Here is a 21,144-nt window from a genome sequence, read left to right as displayed (position 1 = left end):
TTTGGCTCATTGTACCCTGCGAATCATTTGAAGGCAATCTAATAGAAGAATATTTTTCAAAGGGCGTTCCCCCCTTGTGGGATTTTTCCTTGGTCTTTGACCAAATCAACGTCTTTTGTTGATGTTCTTAATTGTCTCTTATTGTCATTGCATTCACTGTTCTATCTTCAATCATTGTTGATTATTTGAAGAATTAATTGTTACTGAAAAGATTGCTTAATGAAGGATTGAATTGGGCTAAAGTAATTGATATAGCATAGAGCAGTGGAAAACTTAACATTGTTTCATAACTAAGGTGAAGGACAAGCCCAAAAGGAGACAAGAGCTAGAGCAATCATCTTTGGAAAAGTGAAGGAGTCTATCTAATCAAGTCAAGATGTCTACCTCATTCTTCAAGGACGCTGAGAAGCTGGGAGACTCATCAAATTTTGTTGCTTGGAAGCTTAGGTTGGAAATCATAGTGGATGGCAATGATGTCTGGGAGTACATTCAAGGAAAAGTACCCGAACCTCCGAGAAATGCTCCCATTGCTGTCAACAACAAGTACAAGAAAGGTGAGTTAAAAACAAAGAAAATTATTGTTGATGGTTTACAAGATCACTTGCTTATGTTGGAAATTTGAAGAAGTCTAAGGATATGTATGATACGCTGATCGACATGTATGAGGTCAATAATTTGAATGAAATCATCTCCTTCAAAGATCAACTCAAAGATATGAAAATGAATAAAGGAGAATATGTTCAATCCTATATCATGAGGATATCTTGTCTTAAATATCAACTATAGAGAATTGGGGAAATTGTACTTTACAGAGAGTTGGTGTTGGTAACCCTTAGAGGTCTCCCTCCTATTTGGGAAACCTTCATTACCACCATAAGCAATAACAACAGTTTCCTGTCATTTGATGAGCTTGTTGGAAAACTCACTCAAGAAGAATCCAGGATGATTTCAAGAGGGAGAATTCAAAAACATGGAGAAGGAGAGCCCGTTGCATTTGTTACTCAAGACAAGAAGAAAAAGGGAAAAGGAAGACCATCTGGTTCAAATAGGCCTTCTCCCAAGTCAAAGGACTCTAATAGAAGATTAAGGGATATTGAATGCTATAATTGTCACAAGTGTGGTAACTATGTCCAATATTGTCCGAGAAATAGAGATGCTTCAAGATCTGGTCGAAGCTACAACAACAACAGGTACAACAATAGAAAAGGAAGAGACAATCGAAGGAGAAGAGATACTTTGGATGATCGTGAAGAAAGCCCTCATCCTCAAAAGAAGTAAAGAAACTCCAGGTATGAAAGTAACGTAGCTACTAGTCAATCTAAATACATTCTTATTTTTGCTATTTCTGGTTCTTCTCCTTCGGCTTCATATAATAGTTAGCTAGTAGATAGCGGGGCTTCTAGACACATCTCTGGGTATAAGTAAGTCCTCTCAAATTTGGTTGAGAGGGAGACGAGTTTGAAGATTATTCTTGGCGACAACTCTACATATCCATTGAAGGGATTTGGAATTGTCAAATTTGATTTAGACTATGGAAAATATGTTATACTTCATGAAGTTATGTATGTTCCAGAACTAAAGAAGAACCTGATATCTATTTCTGCCTTGGAAGACAAAGGAATGAGAGTAGCCTTCATCAATGGAAAGGTCCTCTCATGGCAAGGAATTCTGAATGAAAGATGCTTTTACGCTGATATTTAGAGTTAAAGGACTCTATAGAGTCAATGGAAAACCTCTTCTAGCAATGGTCAATGACACTAATCATCGAAGTGAGCTATGGCATTGAAATAAAGACAAATCAAGGGGACCATTCCCCTCTAGCAAGATTAAGACCAATGATAATCCCGATCAAAATGAAGTAGTTGTGAGAGAATTGGTTTGGAAGGATGCTATGGCCGAAGAATAGATTATGAAGAATGATGTATGGGATGTTGTTTCGAGATCTCAAGGAAAGTACGATGCAACTTCAAAATGGCTATTCAAGATGAAGCATGAAGCGATTGGAAGCATTAAAAAACACAAGGAAGAAGTATGTGTTGAGTAGCCTCAGAGGCTTGATGTATAGGACAAGAAGACCCACGTTTGCAGATTGAAGAAAGCATTATGTGGTTTGAAGCAAGCTCCCCGATCCTGGCTTTCCTGAATTGATAGTTACCTAGTGAAGCTTGGAATCACAAGTAATGCCGATCTGAACCTCTATTTGAAACTGGTCCAAGATATGACTTTGATTTTGGTTTTATATATTGACAATCTATCCTTGACAGGTAGTGAGCATCTAACAATGTAAACTTTGAAACGGGAACTATAAACTCAAAATGGGAAGCAAAAAAAACTCGTAAAAACATCAAAAGCAATGCTAAAAATGAAAAGTGTTGATGCTGGAATAACACCTTTTTTTTTCTAGGATAAGTTTTCAACATGTTTTAAAAATGGCGGTGAAAACCAATGTTTTGTGCAAAAATTGTCCAAAAAACACTCTCAAAACGAAAAGTGTTGACGCTGGAATAACACTTGTATTTCGAGGGAAAATTTTCAACATTTCAAAATAATGGTGTAAAAGATTTTATCATGACTCCAAAAAACATTAAAAAATAGTTTAAAAAAATAACAAAACGTAAATTAAAATATATATTAATAACAAAACATAAAATTAAAAAAAAAACAAAAACAAATTGAATATATAAAAAAGGACAAAAAATTAAATATATAAAAAAAGACAAAAAAAAAATCAATCATAAAACTGTTAAAAAAACCAAAATTAACCTATAAAATATAAGAATTAAAAACTAAAAAAAAAATAAAAATTATAAACAAATAAATAGTAAGAAAATCATATTTAAAAAAAAACGTAAAAAAAAGATTTATCTTGTAAGCCATAAAAAAATTTGGGAAAAAAAAATAACAAAACAAAAATATGAAACAATTTTTTATTTTTTATTTTAAAAGAAACTATAAAATTAAGTAAAAATAGAAACATTAAAAAAAACATTAACAAAAAACTAAAAAAAAATTAAAATTAAAACAAACTAGATTTAAAAAAAATAAAAATAAAAAGAAAATTAACAAAAATAAAAATAAAAAACTATTAAAATTAAGATTAAAAACATTTAAAAAAACCTAAAAAAAAATATACTCAACTTAAAAAACAAAAGGAAAACTAAAAACCAATTAAAAAGTAAAAAATATATATGTATTTTCAAATAAAAAAAACAAAATACATTTAAACTATATATATATATAATTAAAATAAATACAAACAATTAGAATTTTTATTTAAAAAAAAAAACAATTTCAAAACCATTTTAAAAATAAATATTTTTTATTTAAAACAAAATAAAAAATTTACTAACCATTTTTTAATAAATGAACTTTTAATTTATTTTTTTTTGTTTTTTTAATTGATTCACACCGACCGCCCGTGGTGGCACAGTTGGGTGGAATCGCCTCGCCGCCGCCCGTGGTGGCACGGCCGAGTGGAATCGCCCCACCGCCGCCCGTGCTGGCACAACCTTGGGCGGAGGAGGCTGCATGCAGCCCCTCCGCCCATGGCCGCGCCACCATGGGCAGCCGGATGACGGCAAAGCGAATTCGGGAATTGCACCGCTGCCCATGGTGGCGCGGCCCTAGGCAGAGGAGGCTACATGTAGCCCCTCTGCCCATGGCACGCCACCACGGCGATCGGGCGTGAATCAATTATTATTATTATTATGCTTTATTTTTTTTTAATTAAAAAATATTTGTTTAAAATTTTTTAAAATTAATTAAAGTTTAAAATTTTAATTTTTTGTTTGTTGGTAAGTTTATTTAAAAAAAAAAAAAAAATGCTTATAAATTAATTAAACTTTAATTTTTTTTTCTTTTAAAATAAAAAAGTCCTATTTAAAAAAACAAAAATTAAATGTTTGTTATTGAAAAAAAATAAAAAAATATGTGCATATTTATTTATTTTTTTAAATAAAAAACTCTTATTTATTAAAAAAAATTAAATGTTTATTTTTTTTAAAAATCAAACATATATATGTTTGTTTGTTTGTTTTTTTTTTTTTTTTTTTTTTTAATAAAAAATATAGGGTTTAAGAAAAAAATTAAAAGTTTGTTTATTTTTTTCTTTTTAAATCTAAAATAGATATTTATTTTTGAGTTTAAATGTTTTTTGATTTTTTTTTTTTTAAATATATATATTTTAAATTTTCATATTTTTTTGGTTTATAATTGGAGTTTTCTTTTTCTTTTTTTCTTTTTTTTTTCCCCTTCTTTTTGTTAATTTTTTTTAAATTTTTCTATTTTTACTTACTTAATTTTATATGTTCTTTAAATTTTGTTTTTCTTTGCCAAATTCTTTTATTGTTTATGAGATACTATTTTTTTTTGTTGGTCTTTTATATATATATATATTTTCAAGTAATCAACATTTAAAAAAAGAAAAGAAAATAGCTTGAGCATTCTTTAAGTAATTATGATTTCAAAAAAATTGGACATAATAAATTTTAAAGTGTAAAAAATAAGCCCTTTTAAAAAAAAAAAGGTATGTTGCATCTACACGTTTCAAAATCAGCATGAAAATCACTAGCATTTAAAAACAATTTTTTATATTTGATACATAAGAAAATTTAAAATGTCAAAAATATGCTCCAAAAAAAAGGAGTGTATTCTGCATCACCACTTTTCAAAATCGGGTCACTTTTTTGCTACTTTTACGAAACGAGTAATCGTATCAGTTATTTAAAGTGCCAAAAACTATGTTCTAAAAAAATATGTGTGTTTTGCATCGCCTCTTTTCAAAATCGGGTCATTTTTTTGCTATCTCTACAAAACGGGTAACAGTATCAATTCCCATTTCAAAGTTTACGTTGTTCTCTAATGATTGAGCGTAAGAAAGTGTTGGCTTCTGAGCTCGAGATGAAAGATCTTGGTCTGAGATACACTTCCAGAGATGTGCCACTGCATGGATACAATAATGATGGCTAGGCAGGGAACATTATTTATACGTAGAGCACATCTGGGTGCTGCTTAGGATCTTCAATGATATCATGGATAAGTAAGAAACATAAGTCCATTGCTTTAAGCACAACTGAGGCAGGATACATTGTTAGCTTGGAAGCGCTACTTGAGAAGGTCCTAGATATGATAGTGATATATTGCAACAACAAGAGTGGAATCCAATTGGCAGAGAATCTCATGTTTTATGACAAATTCGATCACATTGAGATCATATATCATTACATATGTGACATGGTGCAAAGAGGAGCCATGAGTCTCCATCATACTTCGAATAATGAGCATATTGCAGACATAGAGCAGCTTGGACTGATGGATGTGACCCTCCCAAGCAAGGGTCCTCGTTGATCATGGACACCGAGCTATGCTCTTCCCCCCTAGCTGAGCTCCTAGGTGAGGAATTGAGCCTTAAAGTTCTCAGGGTTGAGAGACCTTTGGATTTGATAGAGTATACCCCAGTTGACATCTGTATTTCCCACCCATTTGGCCAATGGGTGATGGTTGTTTAAGTTAGGTGTGATCCTTACCATTTATGGTAAGTGGTATCCCGCTCAAGCTAGAGATGTAGGTGTTCTACCACTTGACTCTTTAGGGTCATGTTGATAAGATCAACAGATAATAGGATAAGTGCAATCCTTACCATTTATGATAGGTAGTATCTCTCATATTATCACTAGGAAGTGGGATAGGCACGATCCTTACCTCATAAGGTAAGTGGCATCCCTCCTATTGTCTGTAGGATTCCCAGGTAGTACCATTGGCTCCCTGCTAGCAGATGATTCTTAGGTAGTAGCATTGGCTCCCTGTTGGCAGATGATTCCCGGGTAGTAGCATTGGCTCCCCACTGGCAAATGATTCTCGGGTAGTAACATTGGCTCCCTGCTGGTAGATGATTCCTGGGTAGTAGCATTAGCTCCCCATTGGCAGATGATTCCCTGGTAGCAACATTGACTCCCTACTGACAGTTATTCTAGGTGGAAGCAGTGGCTCCCCGATGGATATAGAGGGTGGTTGCTGAAACTCCCCTATGATTCTTCTTCTTTAGATTCAAGAATCATTCAATAGATAGAGTCGAGTAGAGATGAGACATGATTTGATGATGCAGTTGGAATTTCTCCTTCGCTGATAGGGTGTTAATTTGGCAGCTCAGTGACAAATTCCAATCATTGGACTAGATTCCTCTTTCCAAGAGGACCAAAATTGACCTTTGAAGCACTAAATTTGGATAAGGAAAAATGTATTTTTGAAGTCAATCCCATAGGTACACAAATTGTCAAGGTCAGCCTAAGGACAAATTGCTCCTCCTCTAACGCATATAAATATAAGTGACCTGAAGCTCATTTGGACATCACATTAGATAAACACATCTTCTCTCTCTCAATTTGATTGGTTCGTATAGGCCTAAGGAAACTATTTTTCACATGTGTGGGTAGAAAGGAAGATAAAATTATAGGTCGTCGAAAATTTGAACTATTCTGCAACTTTGACCAGCATTGACTTTGACCTTTGGAGGAGAGTTTGACTTCGATTTTTTTGGGTATTTATGTCTCTCTAGGCCACATATTTTGGCACAAAAACTGAGGCATTTGGATTTGTTTGACTTGGGTTGACCATAAGAAAAATTGCATACTTGACCGCAAAAGTTTCTCTCTCATTTGACTGAGTTTGACTGGGTGTTTTTGGACTACTTTAGCTCTGCTTGACCAACACTTTAGGCTACACTATTTGACCTTTGATTGGAGCACTTTGACTACAAGATTGTGAACTGGTTAGGGCACATTGACTATTGTTGACTGTTAACCAAAATTGCAAATTATGACTATTAACTAGATTTGACTATTTCTTCATTGGCATATTGATTTTTGGATGGTTGATTTGTTGGATAAGGAAAAATTTGAAGTTGACTCTTATTATTGAATTTGGCTCATTTTACTCTGCTAAACATTTGAAGGAAATCTAATAAAAGAAGATTTTTCAAAGGGTTTTCCCCTTGTCTTTGACCAAATTGATGTCTCTTGTTGATGTTCTTGATTGTCTCCTACTGCCATTGCATTTATTTTTCTATCTTCAATCATTGTTGATTATTGGGAGAATTAATTGTTACTGAAAATATTTCTTAATGAAGGATTGAATTGGGCTAAAGTAATTGATATAGCATAGAGCAATGGAAAATTTAACAATCCCTTGCTGGTCTTTTTATAGGGGAATGTCCAACTTACTAAACCTATCCACCACCACAAAGAGTTGTTGAAATTGTTGAGAAATCTAGGGGAAGCTAAATTAGTTGATTTCTCTTAATTTGATAACTCCTTGTGATTTCTTTTTGCTTAACTTGATTAAATTCTTCTTCAACTTGATTATTATTGTGTTTTCTATGATCAAACAACTACCAAACATTAAAGATCAATGAAGCAAGAGGACACAATGTAGGTTGTAAGCCAATTCCAAAACCTCTTCTCTTGAGAGGAAAACCTAAAAGAATTCTTCTCTTCTTATAGAACTTCAGATGACGAATTCCAAGACCTAAGACTTGTGTCAAAGACCCCTCCAAGACCAAGTCAACCTTCATAGCTTCCAACAACTTTTCTAACAACTTCGACCCCAACAATTTTTCCAGCAACTTCGACTTAGTAGAAACTTTGAATTTCCAACAAATTTGACTTCCCCATCAACTTTTTCTGCAACTTTGACTTCCCCAGTAATTTATTCTGCAACTTCGACTTCACCCACTGTTTCTTTTGCAACTTTGACTTCCCTGACAATTTTTTCTGCAACTTCGACTTCCCCATAAAATTCTACAATATCCGGTCTAGAAACTACTTTAGAAACCCTAGAAAGGGAGTGAAAGAGGTCCAAAACTTTGATCTTGCTTTTCTTCTTCTTTTCCTTGATTTTCTTCTTTTTCAGCTTCCTTCTTGAGGAGATCGAATTGCTTCTTTCTTGAATGAATTGTGTTTTCAAATGAAGCTGAGGTTCCCTTATATAAAGGATTCTTGGGAGTTCAAATTGTTGTCCTTGAGGCCGACTTGATCCTTCTTGTACGTTGACTTATTTGACAAGGTCTTGAAGGGTCTTCAGTGACACTTTTGACTTTACAAAATTTTTCTTTACAAGATACCGCATACCCAAAGGGGTCTTACATGTATGAAATGGACTCTTTTGACTTCATAACTCTATGGAAAACCTAGAAGCACTCAATGGGTGCTTGAGCTACAAATAAATTTATCTTGAGCATGGAACCCATGCATCAAGAATGACAATAATAAATTTCTTTTCCTTTTTACATCAAATACATTTATTCATGATTACATATGTCATTATGAAGACTAAACCTAGTTACATATTTCAACAATCCCTCTTCACTGAGGAGGTATTCATAATCTATACAGGATACTTGGACATTCTCATACTGAAGAGTTCTCATAAGAATAGTCAGATTGATAAGCCATCTTATAAGTTATTATTTCGATGTATCTCATTGCATCTAATCATACCAACCAACATTGTCACATAGCAAGGCCTTGACTAACAACTCTACCTCTACACAAGATTAGAGCACATTGCTGGTGAAACAATGGCTGATAAACACCATCATCATTGTCTCTCAAGGCACATACCCCATCTGGATGTTCACAAGGTATGTTCTTTTAGGACCATTCCTATCTTGGCATAACACATCCTCAAGGAATTTCCTCTTCGACTACTCTTGTCTATTGGATGTCCTACCACATCCTCAAAGAGTTTCAGAATCAATCTCAGATGCTTACCCAATCCTCCATTCTTTCTTCATATCATAAAGACAAGAATGATGTGTCTATCTCTCCCTCTCAACTAGGGAGGATTTGCACATTCCTATAAAAGGAATATTCCCAAGCTCCCTTTTAACAAGGGACTTACCCAATCTTCCTCTCAATTAGGGACTTATTTCTAATCAGCAACTATATGCTCTTTGGTAGAGATTATGGTACTATTAGTTGCTTGTAGATCTCCTCTTTCTGCATCATGTCATGAAATTTATCTTCTTCATTATAGAGCCTTCTTCATCATAACTTCTTCGTAGGGAGTCTACCATCTTCTACATCACTTTATTTTCAACAAGACATGGTATTGAATCAATAGTCATGTCAGCCTTCTCTTCATCAGAAAGTGATCTTCTAGTCCACATCTGGTTATCATTCATGCATCTACCTTTTCCAAGTAATGTTTCTTTTAGGTTCTTCCATCCAATCTCATGAGTACTAGTTGTAGGTGACATCTACAACTATATTTCGGTAAGCTTGTTTCAATCCAATTAGATGTTTCAAAAATCAAAATGAATATCAAATCAAAGTTACTTTTTTTATGATGGCCTTTCGTCATGACATCAACTTCTTGCAACATCAACATCCTGCACATGTATGAATCCATCTCCAAGACATTCATTACCAAGATTCTTCTTTTTCAATATGCATATGAGGGTCTTCGTACCTTCTTCTTTCATGGAGATGTCATAGTTAATTCTTCTAGTTATCGGATGATGATCACTTATCATACATGACTATAGTTGCATCTTTCACGAACTCTTCTTCTTTTCTTAACATATTGATTTCCCGTGAACTTCCATACATAGTTCCTTTATCATAGGAACTATTGTCGTTCGAATTGTACATGCACTGCGACAACCGCTCAGGGCGGTGGCTATCACTTCGATCCCCACCCACTATGCTCTAGCTGTCTCCCAACAACAGGCTATGGGGGATAGTCCCTATGGAATGAGGTGAAGGACACCAAGTTGGAAACCAACTTGTTTGGGAGACACAAATGAGTGGCCTAGCTACTTGGTTAAATTTTGAAAAATTAATGATTGGATTAGATTTTAGTATGAGACCAGTGCTTTAATGGAGTCACTATTCTTGCTTATGGTAATTTGAACCAAGTGACCAAATGGACACTCATTGCTTGAATGACTAAATATCCTATATGATGTGCAAGTCCTAGGATCTATGTGAGATGCAATGATCTTAATTTATTTTAATTATATGCCTAGTCTAAGTATGGCTTTCCCTTAACTATTTTGAAGTGTTAATTTTTCATAGGGCTACATTGTTCTTTGCTTTTATAAGTTCACCCCATATCATCATTACATTATTCAGATCTAAACAATTATTTATCAGCATATGCAATTATGTAGAAAGAACAACATCATCCTCATCAATGCAACAGAATATAAAGGAACAATAGAAGAAAATCATGCACACACATAGAGACACCAAGATTGGTTCGAGACCAGGGAAAAACCCACTATGGGGAAAACCCTTCCAAATCTTTTTCTTCTTAGATCGTCATCAAATGATACAACAAAAGAGAGTACAATGATCCATAACTTTATCTGTGTAACAAAACAACTATGATATCCATGAAATAAATCTAATCATGCTTGAAATCAAAAACCTCATACTGATGGCTGTAATGTGCTATCACAGACTTAAGTCAAATGTTCTATATGATTGTCACTATGCCGAACACTACTGAATATTGTTATCACCGAGAGGAAACTTTGGAATAAAGAAATGTCATCTTTGAGTCTTGGACGCAAGGAGGAGCTATGCGAGTGTCTATGGCATCCTAGATGCCCCTAGGCCATTATGTGCATGCATTCGACGACCAACTTACCATATCTGCCAAAAAACCTTTGGATGCTCCTATGTAGTTACCGTGCATGTGTCCGGGACAACCTAGACACTCTCAAGACCACTTTGTGCGAGTGTTCGGGGATCGACACCTCCAGGTCTACCTTTGAAGCCCTGGATGCTCCCATAACTCACTATGCCAGCGTCCAAGGCTCCCTAGATGCTCCCATAACCATGTTTGATAGCGTCCAGGACTAAAATGCCTAGTTTTGTGCCAACCTCCAGAAACCAGAAAACCCTAACTCAGAGCGAACCTCACGCTCGTGATTTCGGACCCTTGCGCGAACTCCATCCGTCGAACTTTTGCGAACGAAGACAAAATAGAAGAGAAGATATCTTGATCGAATGTGTCCAAATGAACTTGAGGTCTCTTCTTTTTATAGGCTTTCCTGACGGTCCACTTGGGGTTAAGGCTGACCTAAGCAGCTACACATGTGGTTAGGGCCGACCCATACCATAACATGTATGAATAAAAGAATTCATAACTCAACTTCTTCTTGACCAAATTGTGTGATATTTAGGTTGATTTTGGTCCTCTCGAAAAGAGGAATCTAATGCAATCATTATCTCCAACATATGAGTTGTCTAAAGGGGAATTTGACCGCAGTTGAAAAAATTAACACTCCCTCTCAACTAGGGAGAATTCCACCTGCCAATATATTTCCATCGATCAATATGCCATTCTGGAATCTTCAAGTGTCATCACGTATTATCACGGTTGATCTATGTCATGTAGTCATCGTGCCATGTCCATCTCAATTGAGTCATCATCACAAATCATCATTGTACATATCGGTCTATCCTTTGCTTATTCCTACTTATCTCTTCATTGTTCTTGCTCGTATGTTGAACATTCTTGGATCTAGAAGAAGAAGAAATTGTTAACGGAGGGGAGCTAAAGCTACCACCCTCTATCCATCAACTTGCTACCTAGAATCTCTACCAACTAGATCCTACCCAGAATATCATCATCGATCGTCATCGAAGAGCATATCATCGGGGAGCACATCTCAACTTGGAACCACATCAGGGAGCACATCTCAACCTAGGATCTCATGGGGGAGCTACACATCTACAACCTCATATCGAGCAATAGGATAAGTCATCATATAGGTGAGTACACCCTCAATCCTAGAATTTCATCGGGGAGCTTACCCTCAACCCAAAATCCTATTGACTACCGATCTTCCCAACAATGACTCTCAGTAGTCCTGTGATAGACCATCTACATCATAATCGCCTTGGGTTGTACACCCCAAGTACACTCTCAACTCATTGGCCAGACAAGGAGCGGTATTCCCAGCAAGCCCTGCTTGTGGGTATGATGCCAACTAGGGTATACTATGAAAATACCAGACAAAGGAGTAGCACCCTCAACCTTATGGGTAACAGATAAGGGTCATGCCCTATTTTCTAGAGTTCCCTCAACCCCAGGAGCCCCTCTCCCTCAATTCCTCATCCTAGGAGCTCAAACAGGGGGAACAGTTGGCTTAGTGTCCTCGATCAATGTTGCTCTCATCATACTCATATTTGGTATCAGCGTGTCTCAATAGTAGTTGTTTCATGTTCATACATAACATCAAATCAAATATCATGTCAGAACATAAATAATCATATAAATCACAAAAGGATACCATAATCATCCTCCCTCTCAAGGAGGTGCCAACCACAAGCCTGAGCTTGTTTCAAATAGTTGCATTATCTCAATATATGAGAGTATCCTAGTCCCAACTATATATATATATATATATATATATATATATATATATATATATATGGGTTTCTCTATCATTGCAATGTACCCATGTCATATCCAAATCATGTTCAAACAACTCTTTAAGGAGGTTCTGTATCCTGCCTCGCAGCTAGCCATGCTAGTAGCATCATGATCAACCTCGGTCATGCTATGGACCCCTCATCCAAGATATCATGGCAAATATCATACTAAAGTAACATCCAAATGTGCTTATCAACAATAATCTCAAATGTCAGCAATACATCTATGCTGTCACATATTAGGAGAAATATCTCATCCCAAAAATAGAATATCTCATGCAGAGATTTCAAAGGATGCTTGGTAGCAACTCTGTGAATGAAGCAGTTCAATCATGAATTCATTCAAGTTCTATGCACATCATATATATATATATATATATATATATATATATATATATATATATATATGGATGTTCAAAACAGAACATCAATGCTTCAATCAATTGTCGGATGCCATGTCAAGTTCAACAACATTTAGAACTTAAAATTGGAGTATCCAAGGATTTGCATTTTCATTATTCAAAAACATTTTCAATAGCTATGCAATATAAAATTTCTTTTCCAAATTCCAAAAATTGATCCATCAGTCCATGATACATCATCTCAAGCTTCATAAGCTACCTCCCTCTGACTTAGGTCATTAGAGGCTCGTCACCTATCAAGAGTAGACCATCAGGTTGTAAAACCAAAACCATAATCAAAATCAAAGCCATACCTTGGAACTCATCATCCAGACTTCATCAGATAACTGTCAAATATAGACATATCAGGATCAGGGAACTTGCTTCATGCAATGCTCTAAACATAATGCCTTGCTAAGCTAGCATAATCATAAATCAATATCAAAGTTAGCATTATCATAGTATCAATACATTCAATCAGGTGACAGGGAGAGCTCATATCAAGTCGTGACTTCATTAATTATCATACCAACAAGTTGTCATCAACCTTGCATTATCAATCCGAACTTTATCAAGTCATTCTCATAATCATAACATAAGTCATTTTTGTCGCTAGGTGCAAATGCATACACCAAGGATGAGTCATGCAGGTTCCAATTTGATGTTGAATCACAACTATCAGTACCTCAATCATTGTGCTAGGAACGAGGAGGCCAATACAAAATCATTTTTCTAAATATAAGTCATTGTGCCCACATAGCATTGACATCAGGGCAAATCATCAATCGTCAAGTCAGATCATTAGACATCAAGTCAAGTCCAAATTAGCTATCGTAGAGAGATCTATAGTCAAAGCATATCTCTGTTCATCTATAACAATAAGCCAAATCATGCCAAACTCTTGTAGCACAAACATAGTGACATATCTATATGTATGTCTCAGTCACCTGCAAACACAAGTTCAGTCTACTTGTTCATGTTATGGCAAACATTCAAGCTTTTCCTGCTTCCAAATATTGTTATTTGCAACACATTTGTGGAATTGACATCTTCCAAGTGACCATCCAACTTTATGCACAATACTTCATTTTTATGTGATCAACACTTTTAACCCAACAACTTCAGAAATCAAATTATAATGGCAGAATATGTCAGAGACACCTTGATTCAGAGTTCAGACAACTTTAGAAAGCTTCAAATGATGGTCAAATGTAGTAAAACCCCTAGACGCTCTCTTCAGGTTAGCATGGGAGCGTCTTTAGCTTCCTGGATGTTCTCTTTGCCTTAGCATGCGTGCGTCTAGGGATGAGATCTCCCAGTTTTGTCACTGCATCCAAAGCAGAGACCCTAATTTCTATACAAGCTTCAAATCTGAGATTTTACTGCAGAACAATAATGTCAGGTGCACATAAATCATATTTCAGAATGCAAAAAGTGGTTTGAGAAGAGATTCTCCCTCTAACTGGGGATCTACTTCATATATCTTCATTCATGTCATCAACCTGTCCCTACTAGAGTCATGCAACAACAGATCTGTTAGAGCATAAACATATATTTGTCATGGTTGTTAGCAACATGACATCACCCTTTCATTAAAGGTTAGACTCCAAGCAACATATAGATGCAACATCATATCTTAGAGACTATGAGCACAATAACACTTTCTATCAGGTCACTCTATCAAGTTAGGTCATTCAACTTTACCATATGACCACATGAAGTAGGAGATCTAGAATATCAATCTCATAGTTATACCTCTAACATCAAGGTTTCCATGCTTATCATGATCAATAAGATCAAGTAAGGTCATTCAATAAAATTTTTGCCAAAACAACGAGTGTTAATCTCTCTTTCCATATGCTTTCATCATGCTTATCACAAGCATTATCAACACACTCATGTATAGGAGTCAATGAGCTATCCGTCCATTATGACAAGTATCAAAAGTATCATTTACTAGAGTCAAGGTGTTGGCTGTCTTTATAGGATCAAGATGTCCAATGGATGGATGTTAGGCAATCATTAAGTGTATCAATGTATCAACATTAGATAGCCTCATATAATTCAAGAAGATCAAAATGTTCAACACCAGGTGTATCATTTCATCATAGGAAACATATATCCAAGTCGCTTTCATATGCATGTATGAGCCATCAAAGGAAGAGACATTCTCATCATACCTTAGGGCTTACCGAGCCATCAAATGTTACAGTTGAAATACAACATACCATGCATACCTTGTGGTATTCAAATACTGTGCACCTTCTCATTAGACATAGGCAACACTTTGTCTTCTTATAGTGCCTCTTAACCTTTTCCAACTCTAGCCATCCTTCTTGCATTTCAAATTATCCTCAAGAAGGATCTATCTCATCACAACTCATCATGGAGGTTAGAAACATCCATTTACTCAAATACATATGCAAGAAACATAATAATAAGATCCATAAGTCTAAACAAAAGCAAGAGGCACCATGAGTCAAGAAATACTTATCTTCAATGAGAGGTGATCCTCTTCCTCTTGAACCAATCTTCAAGAGCCATCAATGTCCATGGTCCATATACCAATGTTGCCTTTAGTTGTCCACCTAGGTCTGCTAGAGATTATCCCATCTAGGGCTTCATCAAATCTCCCACAAGTGCTTGAGCATCTTCACATTGACCATACTAGGCTTCCAACCCTAACCTCATAGAATCCATCAAACCCTAAAATTATTTTAGGTCTCCACCATCCTCTTCTTTTTTCCATCAAAGGTGTCATCATCGGGGTGATCTCCATAGCTTTTCTTAAGCCCAGCTTCGATACCATGTTAATTTTTCATAGGGCTACATTGTTCTTTGCTTTTATAATTGCATTACTTCATTAATACATTAAGTTCACCCCATATCATCATTACATTATTCAAATCTACACCATTATTTATTAGCATATGAAATTATGTAGAAAGAACAACATCATCATCACCAATGCGGCATAATATAAAGGAACAATAGAAGAAAAACATGCACACACATAGAGACATTAGGATTGGTCTGAGACTAGGGAAAAACCCACTATGGGGAAAACCCTTGCAAATATTCTTCTTCTTAGATTGTCATCAAATGATACAACAAAAGAGAGTACAATGATCCATAACTTTATCTATGTAACAAAACAACTATGATATCCATGAAACAAATCTAATCATGCTTGAAATCAAAACCCTCATACTAATGGTTGTAATGTGTTGTCACAGACAGAAGTCAACTTCTGTATACTATTGTCATTGTGCTGAATACTGCTATCACTGAGCGGAAACTTTGGAATAAATAAATCTCACCTTTCAGTCTCAGATGCAAGGAGGAGGAGTTGTGCGAGCGTCCATGGAAGTCAGATTCCCTTAGGCCATTCTGTGCATGCATCCGATGACCAACTTACCAAATCTAACCAAAAACCTTTGGACACTCCCATGTAGTTACTGTGCATGCGTCTAGGACAACCTGGACACTCTCAGGACCACTCTGTGCGAGCGTTCGGGGACTGACACCTCCAGGTTTTCCTTTGAAGCCCTAGATGCTCCCATAACTCACTGTGCCAGCGTCCAAGGCTCCATGGACGCTCCCATAAGCATGTGTGCTAGCATCCAGAGACTAAAATGTTCACTTTTGTGCCAGCATCCAGAAACCAGAAAACCCTAACTCAGAGCAAACCTGACGCCTGTGATTTGAGACCCTTGCGCGAACTCCTTCTGTCAAACCTGTGTGAACCAAGACAAAAGAGAAGAGAAGATAGCTTTATCGAATGTGTCCAAATGAGGTTGCAGTCTCTTCTATTTATAGGCTTTCCTGAGGGTCCACTTGGGGTTAAGGTTGACCCAAGCAGTTACACATGTGGTTAGGGCCGACCCATATCATAATACATGCATGAATAAAATAATTCATAACTCAACTTTCGGTTGATCAAATTGGGTGATCTTTAGATCGATTTTGGTTCTCTCAAAAGAGGAATTTAATGCAATCATTATCTCCATCATATGAGTTGTCCAAAGTGGAATTTGACTTTAGTTGCAAAAATTAACATGAAGTTGGACTCCAAGGTAGGTTGTGGGAAGGAGGCCAACAGGAAGTAGGCAAGGGCCTGATTAACAATATCTTTTGTTGTGCTCCTATCACCCAATGCCTTTGACGCTGCAGAGACTATGGCTCTGACGGATGCAAGGTCATCGTGTTAACCACTGAAGAGTTGCCAAGCCCCTCAAGCTAGGTGAGAAGGGTTGGCCTAGATTTCTATCAACCTAGCTTATGCTAGGAGGTAAGTTTTAATGCAAGCTAGATCTAGGATGTTTATGCAAGAGATTATGCGTGAGATTATCTTGAATTAAGGATTTTTTATGTTACTTAAGTACTTAGTGTGAATTAGTTTATAGCGAAAGTACTTAACAATGATGAGATGACAATCTTGAACAAGATAGATTGCTTTAGAGACACTAGTGCAAAACTTCAAAAAATTCTCACAAGATGTAAAATGCCAATTTTTCAACAATGTTCGATACCACTTTAAGATAAACTAATCACCATTCAAGATAGCCAAATGAAAACTTAGATGCCAATATTTTGAGTGATTATCAAAGAGAAAGATGCCAATTAGATTCCAATTGTCACAAGATCAGATCTAGAGCTTAAATGTAGGAGTGCTTTAGGTGCCAAATTTCGGATATTTGACAAAGTTAGAGTAAACCACACAAGTGTTAGATCTCAATAGTTAAATCAGCAGTAGTAGTTTAGAAAATTTCAGCGCTTATTAATGTTATGACAACAGTTGAAAAATCACTCTAAATTATAAAATTTGCCCAACATATGAAAGTACTAAACTTTCCAATGACCAACAGAAGTAAATTTATGTGTCTGGCTTACTTTATGAAGCTGTATTAATATTTCAGACCTGTAATAAGATATTACAACAATAAATTGACTCACACATCAACAAGCTAGAAATGCCAGAAACAATGCCCAATATACCAAAAATAGTAAAATTCACCAAACTTAAAAAATTCAATTTTTAGTGTATTTAGAGTGTGATTAAGAAAATTTCAGATTTGATCTATTTACTACAACAATGAATAATTGATATATCTATTGGAATGCTTTTATTAAAACTCAAGATAGTGCAATGAAATAAATACAATATAAGTATATATCTGACTGTGAATAGTTGCCAAGCTCCAACTTGGACTTTAGAGAGGCTCCAACCTCTAGAGCACCAACTCTGTTTTGCAGTGGTTCTACACTTAGGAGCACCTACCCCTAATGACTTTAGTCTTGTTCAATTCTGAGGCTCCAACCTCTTGGGCTCCAACCCAACCTTGGTATAAATTGGTATGCTGCTACACTCTGTTCAGCTGAGGTTCTCTCACTCCTACTCTCCTGCCTCTATTGCTTCTACAGCCTCCGCTGCTTCTGCTTCCTCTTCTGCCTCTGCTGCTTCTACTGCCACACTCTGATTCTTCACCATCACAACAACACCACAGTCCTCTACTTTTACTATTTTATGCATTCCCATGCCTCTGTCCATTGGTTTCCTCTTACACTGCCTCTTAGACTTCCTCAACGCTCGCTGTCATTTCCTCTGTGCTCTCTTGCTTCTTTAGCTTCCCATCTTTCGGTTTCCTCTATCTATTCATACTCACAGGACACGTTGAATCAATGGCCAGGTCCAAACGATCCACTGGAGAACACATCTTCCCGGTTAAAACTGTAACAACGCTCCTTTCAACAATGTAGAAGTTATACACAGAGCTTTACGGTGTAACGAACATGCCACGTCCTATCGCAATCACAATCGGCGTAGTTCAGCCTCCTGAACTATTGAGAGCGTTATTGTATTGCATTTCTGCCTCCAAACCCTGCACTGGGCAAATATCAATTACATAGGAAATATAAGAAAAAACAGGTGAAAGTGCTAAAGGGTGGACTTCAAGGATCATTGCACCCGTATCTATACCTATGTCGGGTCTGCAGTGAAATTGCAATCGGCAGTCGCAGTATATGGTCGATGGCCGATGGCTGATCCACCACTGGATGTGATATTGTATTAAACCAAGTTGTGATGTCGCATCGGGTCCGCAACGTTCATCGCAATCAGAGGGTTTCTCTTGGCGGAGGACTGATGTGATATCGCTATCGGCAATCTCAATAGACCACTTGACATATTGTAGCGCCCGCTTCTGAAGTGCCTATGTGATAATTGATATCAGCGATCGCAAGTCACACACCGTCAAGACTCATCGTTAACATAGATCCCTCATAGGGATGCGATGTGCCGGACCCGATAGGATCCCAAATCTTCCATGCATATATTTTCAAGTTCATTTTCTGCCTCCGATAGTGTTAAATGCATATATGTAAGGTTTAGGCCTTTGATAGCATATTTACTGGGGATGCATAGTTTTCCCCCCCGATAGTGTTAAGCCTATATATATGGGTTTTACTGGCCCGATAATGTAACTGGATATATTTATGTGAGTTCTGCCCTCGATGACTCCTGATAACTCTGTCTGCTTCCTCTGTGGCTTTGATGGCTCTGTTTGCTGTTAAATGCATATACAGGTCTTGCTACCTTCATGTCTCCGATGGCTCCTGATAGCTGTTACCTGCATGCACATAAGCTCTCTGATGACTTATTTTCATGCCTCCATTGGCTCCGTCTGCTCTTTGCGCTGTTTGCTCCTCTGGTGGCTTTGTCTCCTCCTCTTGGCTCCGATAACTCTGTGTGCTCCTCTTGGCTCTGTCTACTCCTTGAATATTGCCATATTGACATCAATGACAATCTGTGTACAATAATCTCCCCCTTTGTTATTGATGGAAATATTCTTCTGCTCTCTCCCCCTTTGACATCAATGGCAAAGGAGTACATATGGACTCCCCCTGTCAAACTGCTCCCCCTGTCCTGCTACATTTTTATGAATGAACTTGAGTGATGATAAAGAAATAACTTCCATCTTTTGACGCAGATGTTCGAATGATTCTCAAGGAATAGGTTTTGTGAAAATATCAGCTATCTACTCCTTAGTACTGATATATTCCAAGACGATGTTTTGTTCAACTACTTGCTCACGGAGAAAATGATACTTGATTGGTATGTGTTTGGTTCTTGAGTGCATCACTGGATTTTCGCTGAGACTGATAGCACTTGTGTTGTCACAATAGATGGTAATCGGTTGATCTGTACATATGTCGACATCTTTTAGAGCTTCCTTCATCCATAGTATCTGAGTACAACAGTCTTCTGCAGCAATATACTCGGCTTCGGCTATGGATAATGATATGGATGACTGCTTTTTGCTGGGCCAGGATACCAAACAGTCTCCTAGGAAGAATGCATTTCCACTAGTTCTTTTCCGATCATCTATACTTCCAACCCAATCAGCATCGATGTATGCAGTTACAGTCAGTGTTGAGTCCTTTGGGTATCAAAGACCGAAATCAGAAGTTCCCTTCAGATATATGAGAATTCTTTTTACAACTAATAAATGGGATTGTTTGGGAGCAGATTGAAATCTTCCCACCATTCCTACTGCTTGCATTATGTCTGGTCGTGTAGCTGTTAAGTATAGAAGGGCTCCAATCATTGACCTGTAATGAGTTGCATCTATTAGAGGGGAGTCATCATCTTTTCTCAATTTGTAGTTTGTGGTCATAGGCGTGCTCACGGGTGCACAGTTCTCCATTCCATATTTTTTGAGCATTTCTTTTAGATATTTGGTTTGAGATATACACAATCCTACTCTGGTTTGAGATACTTGAAGTCCAAGGAAGTGGGACAGCTCTCCTATCATTGACATCTCAAACTCTTTTGACATGCTTTGAGAAAATTCATGGCTCATTTCATCATTATTACTAGCAAAAATCAGATCATCAACATAAACAAGAGCAACTAGTAACTTACCTTGATTTGTCTTTATGTATAGATTGCTTCCAGCCACTCCCTTTTTGAAGCCTTGTTGTTGTAGATATTGATCTAGTCTTGCATACCAAGCCCTAGGAGCTTGTTTCAACCCATATAAAGCCTTTTTCAACTTACAGACTAAGTCCTTTCCTGCTGTTAGATCAAAACCTTCTGGCTACTCCATGTAGACTTCCTCCTTGAGTTCCCCATTTAGAAATGCTGATTTGATGTCCATTTGATAGATTTTGAATCCTTTTGAGCAAGCAAATGCCAAGAACATCCTGATAGCTTCCATACAGGCCACTGGTGCAAATGTCTCTTCAAAGTCAATTCCTTCAATTTGTGAATAGCCTTTGCAGACAAGTCTTGCCTTGTT

This window comes from Pinus tabuliformis, chromosome X (assembly GCF_031772625.1).
Source record: "Pinus tabuliformis cultivar Carrire ecotype Pingquan chromosome X, CPIR1, whole genome shotgun sequence".
Taxonomy (NCBI): Eukaryota; Viridiplantae; Streptophyta; class Pinopsida; order Pinales; family Pinaceae; genus Pinus; species Pinus tabuliformis.
Note: the sequence above shows the minus strand (reverse complement) of the source record.